The following is a 10689-nucleotide window of genomic DNA, read 5'->3' as shown; positions in this document are numbered from 1 at the left end:
ACTGTGTATTGTGTATTTTGTTGTACAGTTATTTTATTTTCAACTTTAATTTATATATTTTATCTTATTCCTTCCCAGTTAAATTTACCCTTCATTCTAATTTGTGTTGTACAGTTATTTCATTTTTAACTTTAAGTTTAATTTTATTTTATTTTATTCCTTCCTAGTTAAATTTACCCTTTTTAATTTTCATATTTATTTCCTATCTTTTCTTTTTTCTTTAGGTCACGAGCAGTTGTGTAAGCATTTCATTGCATATCGTACTGTGTATGACTGTGTATGTGACAAATAAAATTTGAATTTGGAACGACATCAGTCATGGACTGGCCTCCCCACAGCCCATAGCAGCTTATAAATACATATTTATTCAGATCTTTGTGGCATTTGTTAAAATAAAATCTATTTTGGAAAGTATCCATCACTGAAATTCTGATTAAAATGCCTCAACAGCAACATCTGGAGGTTAGAGGAGTCATAGCCATCTGTGTGATTATGAAGAAGAAAGGAGATCAGCAGGAGTCTCGCCTCATCAGGATCGAGATCTCTTTTGTTAGTTCAAGGTTCAAGGTTCTTTATTCATTATATGCATAGTTATACAAGTATAACACACTTGGGGGGGGAGAACATTATATATTATATTCATTAGCTGAATGTGCAGTAGTACATTTAACTCACTTCAGTTTGTTCATGTTAAAGCTTGTAGCAGATCTAAAGGACTGCTAAACTAAAAGAGTGGATTTCGAAGGAGAGATTCATCAGCGACGGAGCGCTGCCGGGGAAAGGATGGACAGTTTTGCTCTGCTGCCACAGCTGAAGGCCTCACTGCTGGATCCTGTATGGCCAATGGACTGCTTCATGGGCTGTAGCATGGAGGGTGCTTTTGTGCTTTTCTCCTGCTGAGTACAGGTCATTTGGCGTTACAAAGTCCAGAGAAGAAGATCTTTATTTCTGCCATGCTCTTAAAACTGTTATTACCACATATTTACTACTGTGCAAACTCTGGTTTTGCTGTATTTCCATGTGTATTTGCACATTTCAATAAATCACTGCAACTAATCCACATTTTCCTTGCAAAATATGTCACGGTTCTGGGTCAGTTTGACCCAGTATTTTGAGTTGTTATGTTAGGTGTGTGTTTTGCATTATGGATTGTTTTCTTACTCTCTTGTAGTGCTTGTGTTGCTGATGGTGATGATGATTATTATTAGAGTTTCATGTTTCTGTTTATTCGTGGTTAAGGATTTGTTGTCTCGTGTATAGTTTGAGTTCCATGTATTATTTTCTGTCTGCCTCTCAGTGTTGAGTCTGTGTCTTTGTGTAGTGATTCATGTTTCCTGTTTTATTGTGAAGGTCTGTGTCTCATGTGAGTGTGTTCAGTTTTACTGCTCCCCTGTCTCGTTAGCCCTGATCTCTCCTAGCTGTGTCTCCCTTCTGTCTTCCATTCCCTGATTACTTCCCTGTGTATATTAGCCCTGTGTTTGCCCTTGTTCAGTGTCGTGTCCTACCCTCAGATTCTGCCTGCGTGTTGCCAGTTCTCACATTTCATTGTTCTGCTCATGTTTGTTCATTGCCAGCAGTAAAACTGTGGTTTTCTGTTGAAATTTGGCTTCACGACTCCTGCGTTTGGATCCTCACCTCCGCTTGCCCACACACAGAGCCCTGACAAAATATAAAGAAATGAGTGATGGCTCAAACTTTTGCATGGTGTTGTACACTGAAACTTTGGCCATGTTTAATAAATATAATAAAAACTTAGAGAAACGGAATGGGTTTTAAATTCTTTAGATGTTATCTGAGGTGTGAGATGAAACAGAATGAAAAACAGTGCTGTTATTCTAAAAGAGCAAAGTCATTTGCAGGTAAGGGAAGAATTTATATAGCACCTATATCAGACATCACAAAGTGCTTTACAAAAGAAAGACGAGGTGCTTTAATAAAACTAACTTTATTCTCCATGAAAGCATCAAAGACATATATTTTTGCATCTTCTAAAATGGATCTGAATAGTATTTTTCAAAATCACAAATAATTTGGACAGCACAAACAAAAAGCACTTCACTCCAACAAGAAAACACAAATTAATAAAGTAAATCAACAAGAGGCAGGCCACTGAAACACAGCCTAATACAGAGACGCAAGAAGGCTAGATATTTAAATGAAAGCGCGCGTGGTAGCGAGGTGAATCGGGAACACGGGCCGATCTTTTATCCTTTCTAAGCCTACTAGTCTAAATGTGTACTGGAAGCAGACAAAGTGCTTTGAACCTTGAAAATCGTTTAAGAAAAGAAGCCTAAACCTAATGTTTTCCAGACTAAAACATCATAAACGCAATTTCTTTTTGACTCATGAAACTGAAGACATAAATGAAAATTAGTAGCGGTAACGTCAGAGCATTTTTGCTGCACGTTTATTTAAATCATTTTCAGAAGCCAGAAGAGGCAAAAACAGAGAAGTAACACTCAAGAATAAATGTCAGAAAAATCATTTTCACCACTATTTTATACCAAAGACTTTGATATGATAATCTGATATTTAAGTGATTATAGTTTTGTCAGTTGGCCACCAGTTGCTCCTGACAGCTCAAACGTTTCCATTTTATTTTCATGTAATAGACAACAGAGTTCTGCTCTGCTGCTGTGATATCTTTGTGAATCATAAGAGCGCTGTGTGTTTTTTACTTTCTTTGTCTGTCACTCTGCAGGGTGCCACTCTGATCACTTCATCTAATGGAGCACAAGTCAAAAGGGATGGAGGGAAGCAGAGAGAAAGCGAGAGAGATTGCAGAGCATGCTCTTATCTCCCCTGGGGCTTAATCTTACAGCATCGCACACACACTCACACAGAATTATCAATTATGTATACATAGAAATGTATCTAAAGTCTACCTTGCCTCCTCCTTTCACTCCCTTGAAGATATCTAACAGCAAAGTTTCAAAAATGTCTTCTCTTCCAGCTGGCCAGACACTCGGCGAGCAATACACTGTTTACCCCATTATCGTCCCTGACCGCTGACACCAAATCAAATGGAAAAGTACATACACATATATTTGTAGCCGGGGGAGACGCTAGCAAGATATGAGATCCACATCGGGTCAGCAGCTTGCCGCTTCTAAATGAAGAGGTTTTTGTCTCTGTGGCCCACTCCTGTCCCTGAGGGAATGCATTGTCTGGTCTGCCCCGGTTTGGAGCTGCAGTTCAGTCTCTAAAATGCTTTAAAAGCTCCTGGTTGTAGTAATCTGAAAGCGTAACACGGTTTTCTCTGAAATGCTGGGGAGATGTGCAAAGTAGGTAGTGTTTGAAAATGTGTGTTTATCATTAGCGGAGGTCATTTTGTTCTCAGACCATTTAATCTGCAAATTCATTATAATTGCAAGATTGCACAAAAACAAAAGCTTCTTCCCTCGAATCAAAGGACATCATGCTTGCTGCCAAAAACACCAGACAACTGACTGCTCACTGTTCCTTACTTCCCCGTTGCTACGCAAGTACGTGGTTTGCATTGCTGGTGTCAGATTTACCATCAACATTATTTTTCTTATACTGGGACTTTATTTTCATGGAAAGGCACACAAAAGCATATTTTCATTACAAGATGGAAACAGCCAGTTGACTAAACCTGACTGCTGCTGAGATGAAGGTGGTTATGGCGCGTAAATGTTATTTGAGCTCCTCTCCAGTAACAGACGTCGATATTCCAACCAGTCTCTGACAGTTATTTTTCATGTTATACTGCCATGAAGCACATCCATAAAACTGTGAATCAAAGATGGCTGCAGTAACTGTTACATCAGCCACGGCTTTGTGATTTTCACTTTTATCGTTAGCAAATGCTAACGTCCATCTAGGAGCGCCACAAGTGGGGGAAGGAAAAAACCCCGTATCTTTAATACTTAGCTATTATTTCTTAACATGAAAAGTGATTTAACTGTATACCCAAGCCTACGAAAAAATATTAATACTTTCCTAAGTCTCCCTACCACCACCAACACCTCCTCTTGCTGATCAGATTATACCTTCTGTCTGGTGGGGATGGGCTAGTTTTCAGACGTGATGCCAGAAAGCATTATCAATGTCAAAACTACCCAAACGTTACAGAGATACAGTGAAGATAATGTGATGAAAAAAGTTGTCTTTTACTTTAATTATGTCTTTTACTTCAGTGTTGTGTTATCCTGCTAATTTGTTTTTGAATGGTAGTAGCCGTTAGCCTAACATGGTTAGCTAATAAGTCAAGCTAGTTTTAAAATCAGTTAAAGTACAGTAGCATTGGGGGTGGGGGGTAAGTTTTAAAGGTTATATCACCCACCTTACATTACTTACTGAAATTTATAAAGATTGAATCTATTTAGCAGGTTTTACATTTGTCAATATTTTTTAACCTCTGGTTAGCTAATGTTTGCCCTGCTTGTAGTGAACATGCTATTCCTTTTCCACCTCTTCATGTATCATAATGTTAGCCAAGTTCTGTGTTTATAATGTTAATCTTTAAATCAGTGTTAAAGTGCACATAATGAATATTAATATTAAATTATCGCATTCTTACCGATACAGCAACAATACTGATGAGCTTGTAAACATACATGGCTGGAATGTTCTGGCTTTCCCCCTGGATTCAGATAGGCTGAATTTTATGAATATAGCAGGGTGCACACACATTCATGCAGCTGTTTTAATAATACACTAATGTACAGTCATTTTCCTTTTACACTCATACCACTGATTTGTCTACACCAGCTGTATTTAACCTCTATATTTTAGTACGGAGAGAAAGACAAAGACTATGAGGAAGGACAGGACTGTATACACATTAACAACTAACTGGAGTTGGAAACAGGATGGAAACCAGACACAGATGAAAGTAATCAAAGCAATCACAGCAGTAAGAAACAAAAGCCAACAAACCATCAAAGTAAAACAGGGAGTATAACAACAAACACTGGTGAAGCAAGCATAATAAACTCAAGATAGAAACAAACCTAGAAGAACAAAAAACTAGAATAACTAAGAATCCAGAACAGGAAAACATAAAACCCAATTATCAAAACCAGGAACTTAGTTTTGGGATGCAAGGGTGGAGCGACAAGTAGGGATGGGATTTCGATTCCATCATAGATATCACTTATTGATTCTCACTGAGTTCTCATTGGCTCCGCCTTGAGAGTCACCGCCATCTCTAAGCAACATGTTAATGAGATTACATTTGTGGAAATTAATTGCATGCTGTGTGGTCAAACATTTGTGCATATTGGAGGTATTGCTGACTGTGTAGATGCTTGTAAGGAGCTGAAGTTGAGTTAGTGGTATAATGCAGTTGTTTCTATCTTGAATGCAGTCTGCACTTTACCATCACACTCTTGTCCTTTTGTGTAATAAAAAAAAAATCTATATCCACGCTGTTGACTGTGCCACTATTTCCTCTATCGGCACACGAACTGAAATTGGCTTACTGACAATTGTAAGTGGAACTGTGATAAGCGGGATCAATAGGTAGGCAGACTAACGAACCAAGGATTTGAACTGGGAACTGGTTCTTGTAGAGAACTGGTTCTCGACTCCCATCCCTACTGTTAACACAGGATGGTTAACACAGTAATAAAATGTCAGAATTGTATCAAGTAGACATGGGAGTTTAAATGGGGAGTTGGGATTAACATGACTTAGTCTCTAGTGGTCACATAAGGAACTGAGTTTTTGGCCTTTTTCAACAGCTGAGTGTGGGCGACACCACTGGCTACTGATGGCAATGCTGGACTAGAGTGGCAGCGGAGTTCTTTTACTGCACGTTTGCATTTATGCAAATACATTCATGTTTTTTCCACGTCTGACGCACACGTGTGTGATTGAATGTCAAAACTGTTGAGGGTACGTGAAACCTCTCGTTGTGTGAGTTTCGTGCACTCTCCTGAAATGTGATAGAGGTAATTACTGCATTCACCGGTGCTTGTAGATAGCACCTCTCAGGGAGCACTGCATGGCGCTGCTTTCCCTTTCTGTCCTGGACAATTAATAGCTAAGGATAACAAGACGCTTCTTGAGGGGTTGAAGACTTTAATGGAAAAACTAAGGCTTGCTCTTCACAGATCCTTTTTGCACCTCTGTATTCATAACTTATTAACATGAAAAGCTTGTGCATTTTAAAAAGGATACATACACAAGTAAAGCCGGCAACACCTTGACATTTGCACATTTTACTTTCACTATAATCTTTTTCTTTCAGTGTTTTCATAACCTAATTACTTTTCAAACCTTTACGTGTCTGTAATTACTCATAATTTTGCACCAACACAGTTTGCATGCTCTTTGTAGATACATGGCATCGTACTCATTTGTAGTAATTAGCACAATTAAGCCATTGCCATGGGGCTTTTAGCTGATGTTGTGTAACAACAGTTGATTAGGCTTAAGTTCTTCTATTACCAGCCTAAAAGGCACCCAGTACAATAATTTTATGCTTTTTATCCTTTGGGAGTTTGAGCCACTGGTCACACGCTTGATGAGAAGAGCAAGGCTGCTCTTTTTGTCTTGAATAGATAGTTTTCTTTCTCATGCGTACTCCTCAGAACTAATAATAAGTATTTTGGGGGGAAGTTTATCACAACTGCACAACTTTTGTGTACTGCTAATCTCCACTTCTCATGTCCCTTCAAAAATCACATTATGCTCATACTTTCAGAGATCCTTTTGGAATTTAAAGTACAAGAGTTTTCAGTTTCCCAAAGGGAAACATTTCTTTTGGACCTTCCCAAATTCCAAAAGTTTCTGGGAAATACAGTTATTTATTTTCTTACTGAGAGCTAAATAAGAAGCTACTTGTTTAATTTGGGAAGCAATTAGTGTTTGAAAACTGGAGAGTATACAGCTGCAGTGTTATACTGAATCATTAACAGTAGCTCCATCTCAAGGGGGTTTCTTACACTTTAGAGATATCATTAAACTTAGATATTTATGTTTTCTGCATTTGACCTGATAAATGTGCCTTATTTTGCTGAAGGTAGAACATCGGAGAGGAGAAAGAAGTCTTAAGAATTTTTTTATATATTCTGCTCACCTTTTCTTGCCATGACCTTTGTGTCTTTTAAGGCCAATTTGTGGTTACTGAGCCTGTGCTTGGTTATGGTCTGTCTCTGCTTATTATCTCTGACAGTAAGAGAGGCTTTCTGTCAGTTCAAAATATCCATTTATGGCCAGATAACCTTTTAATCTACTTTGACTTTTGCTTTCTTCCTCTTAGTGTTCCACGTTATTTCATTGCATAGCAGTGTTGTTGTGAGACAGTTCAGCGTGTGTGTCGAGGAGGCAGTTAGTCTCACCAGACTTTTTTTAGTTCACGTCCTGGATTTGGAGGTTTTGTTTTATACCCTCCACTATCTCTGTGAGGAAGAGCACAGAAACAAGGAAAGGCTGTTTCTGTGCTGAAAGATTTGACTTTTAAATCTTACTGTGTTCCCTTTTAGTGTCCCTTATTTGACCCAAGGGTACCAAACTACATTTGTCTGGCTGTGGAAAGCGTTAGTGCCTTACAGTTATATCTACTGTTATTTCTGTTTCTGTTTGTTTTGCTTTGTGCGGTGACTTCTAGTCTTGTCATTGCTTTAAGAGTTCCCGGCAATAAGCAGAAATTCCATTAATTCCATCTGCCAGATTACATCATATAAACCACATCTTATAGTTCAGTCAGGATCAGTATAATGAAAAGAAGACTGGATTGACTGGGATCCCCCTGCTCTTCCATTCACATATGTAAAAAGCCATAGAAAGTAAGCAATATCAAAAACATTATGCATGGAAAAGAGCAGGCATCAATGACAACAGATTTGGGTTGGAAGTGGGTTGCAAAGCAGCTTGCAAACTGCATCAGTTATCTTACGAAGCTAAAGCTAAATAGTGGAGCAGGTTTGTGATAAACAAGTGGATGTGTAGAAGGACATCAGCTGAGCCATAAGCTGCTTGAGCGCTGTGCTCATTTTTTCTCACTTTAGATTTTTCATAAATTTGTGCTAGTAGGCAGGTTTTGTTAAACTAAATTAATTGCCGCTTGGTTAGATGAGTTAGTGGCATTTAACTTTTGGCTTGCTCAAAAGAAACTATGGTGATGTGAAGATCAGAATCAGCCAGGCAGCAACATTTGTCCAGGTGAGGAAAGTCTAGATCTGCCAACACACCAACTCGAACATCTGCACTGGGCAAAGTTAAGATTAATGTGTACCAGTGCCCATGACAGATCCTCTCACTCTAATGGGAAGAAAAGACATACCATCATCAGCTTGTGTTGATGTAGCAGACAGACCAACGGCCCATAGTAGATGAGATCTTGGGAAGGAGATGGAGATGGCTTGGACACACCCTGACAAAGTTGGTAACTAATATTATAAGACAATCCCAAAACTGAAACCTAAAGAAAGTGGAGACGACTGGGAAACACCTGGCAGACAAAGCAAGAGGACTGGGATGGGGATGTGTGGTAAGGGAAACTGAGGACAGGCGGTGACGGCAGTCAGTTATCAATGGGTTGTGCTCCGGGACGGGAAAAAGGTCCTAACTGATTAAACTGAATAAACTATTAAAAAAACATTGAGTTGCAGTGATTCTCTAGACTTAATTTGCCACCTCACGTAACTTTACTGTCAGGAGCTTTTCCACTCGCTAGCTGTGAATTCACTGGACTGACATCAGTGCCAATCAGACATTACACAACTTTGGACTATAGTTCTGTCAGCTTAAAAACGTATCAACTACATGCAACATTAATGCTCATCTGCACCTCTGTGAGGTAGTGACTTATGATGTGAATCGGATATTAGGCAAAATAATCAGCAGGCCAAAAAGAGCAAAATGGCAAAATAATAAGAAAGCAAAGTAAGAACCCAGCGAATTAGTCAGTAAGTCAGTTTCTCATTCTCTGTATTATTTCTGTGAGCCAGCCACAGTGTGTGACTGCCTATTTAGCCTAGAAGCTGCCAGAGTTTGCAGGAGTTCTTCGATTCCTTTCTGAGGGGAGTAATGAGAATTCAGGGACAGATGGTGTGTATGCAGTGGCCGATGATGTTTCTACCAGCCTATTCTAACACCTGGGAGCCAGAGAGAGTCTGAGTGCCACACACTTTGGATCCCAGGGTAACAATCTGCCTAAGCATCACATTATTGCACTGTGCTGGGGAACAACGCGTGGCTCCTCATGCAGTCGAAATTAAAATAGATGATTCAAGTCTCCTAAATGTACACCACATGCATAATATACGAAGACCTGAGAGCGTTCATTTTTAATGAGAACCAGCTGTCCAGACTGTTCAACACTTCCCTCTACCATTTAGTTCCACTCTTTTCTGCGTTAGCGTTACCTCTGCCTGCTTTGCTATCTGTTTTGTTTTGATGTGTGTAAAGTTGTGACTTCTGCTGTTTTATTTTCATCTTAACATAGCTTAGAAACTACAGAAAAAATAAGGTTCTGGTCAGAAATGTAAGACTGAAAAAGAAAAGAAAAAAGAAAACCCACACACAGCCTTTGTTCTTGTCCTTTGTCTGGGTCCAGAGCCGCAGGAGGAGGTGGGAATAATGGCGCTTTGGACTGGTGCAACATCACCAGGCAGAGCAGCTGTACAGCACACTAAATGATGCGTCATTATAGCGATTCCATAATGGCGTTGTAATTGGGCCCGGGCGGCATGGCAGCACCGTTTTATGTCAATCATTTCTCTCACTGGCACTCTCTGTCCTTCCTGCCCTCCCTTCCCCCTTTCAGTACCTGTTTATCTCCCTCTCAGTTCTCCCTTCCTTCTGCTCATCTTTCATTTTTGCCGTGCTTTTTGTCTTTTTAGCCATGCTCCTCTTTTCCTTGAGATTCATTGAATAACAATAAGCCTGTTGGCTTGTAAGTGGAGGAGGCTGAAGCCAACTATTCTAATCACAGAATCTATATCGGTCATCTCCTGTGATTGCCGGGAAAGGGTTTGTCGGAGATTGAAATATGTGCACAATGGCAATTAAGAAACTTAATTCATACTGGCCAGGCCTCCTACACAGTGTGATGCATACACACTCAGAGGTGAGTCAAAGGCTAGAAAGCAGTGCTGGGTTTAACAAATGCCTCTGAGCACAGAGTCAAGCTTTTTCTCCTCCATATGTCAGTGGAGAGCATCTCTAGTTATCGGTTTTTCTAAATATTATAGTTTATAAACATTAGATTGGCATGCAGAGGAAATCACTTATGAGATACTAGTTTTACATAACCAAAACAGTATAAACACTATTGTTGCTTAAATTATGTTTAGTTAAAAGCTTTCATTGGAAATACAAAATGGTCATAAAATGCTGTAACAATATTATCTAATATACCGAGTTAAGTGGTTCATTACATCATAACTGGTTTTTCTTGAAGTAGGAGTAAGAGCATGTCGTTGGCCCATATTTCACATGCAACAATGCAACACCAACATATTTAGTTTATTTAGAGGACAGAAGCCACTGCAGCACATGGTGCAAATGATAAAGAGGAAGTTTAGTTTGGGTTTTTTTTTTGTACTTTTATGGGTCCCAGAGGTGATTTAATAGCAAGCATGTGTGCTAAATGAAGCCCATAAAAGAATCTCAGTCATTTCTTCAAAGCAGGAAATGTAACACCGATCATTGCTCAATATTAGCTGATACCCAAAGCCAAGCTTTGGGGGACTAAAACGACTAAAATTGGTTAGA

At 39.2% G+C, this 10689-nt stretch overlaps 1 long non-coding RNA gene across 1 annotated transcript; it reads right to left on the bottom strand.

Annotated features, from left to right (window-relative positions):
* Positions 1-680: 680 nt before the first annotated feature.
* On the bottom strand, positions 681-4606 carry LOC102205250 (uncharacterized). Its single transcript, XR_311760.1, has 3 exons — positions 4544-4606; positions 1506-1659; positions 681-893 (listed from the first exon to the last, which is right to left on the bottom strand). It is a non-coding gene; the product is annotated as an uncharacterized LOC102205250 (long non-coding RNA).
* Between the last annotated feature and the right edge of the window lie 6083 nt (positions 4607-10689).

Source organism: Pundamilia nyererei, unplaced genomic scaffold (assembly GCF_000239375.1).
Source record: "Pundamilia nyererei isolate P.nyererei 1_Seehausen unplaced genomic scaffold, PunNye1.0 scaffold00056, whole genome shotgun sequence".
Taxonomy (NCBI): domain Eukaryota; kingdom Metazoa; phylum Chordata; class Actinopteri; order Cichliformes; family Cichlidae; genus Pundamilia; species Pundamilia nyererei.
This window is presented reverse-complemented; position numbering and strand designations above follow the sequence as displayed.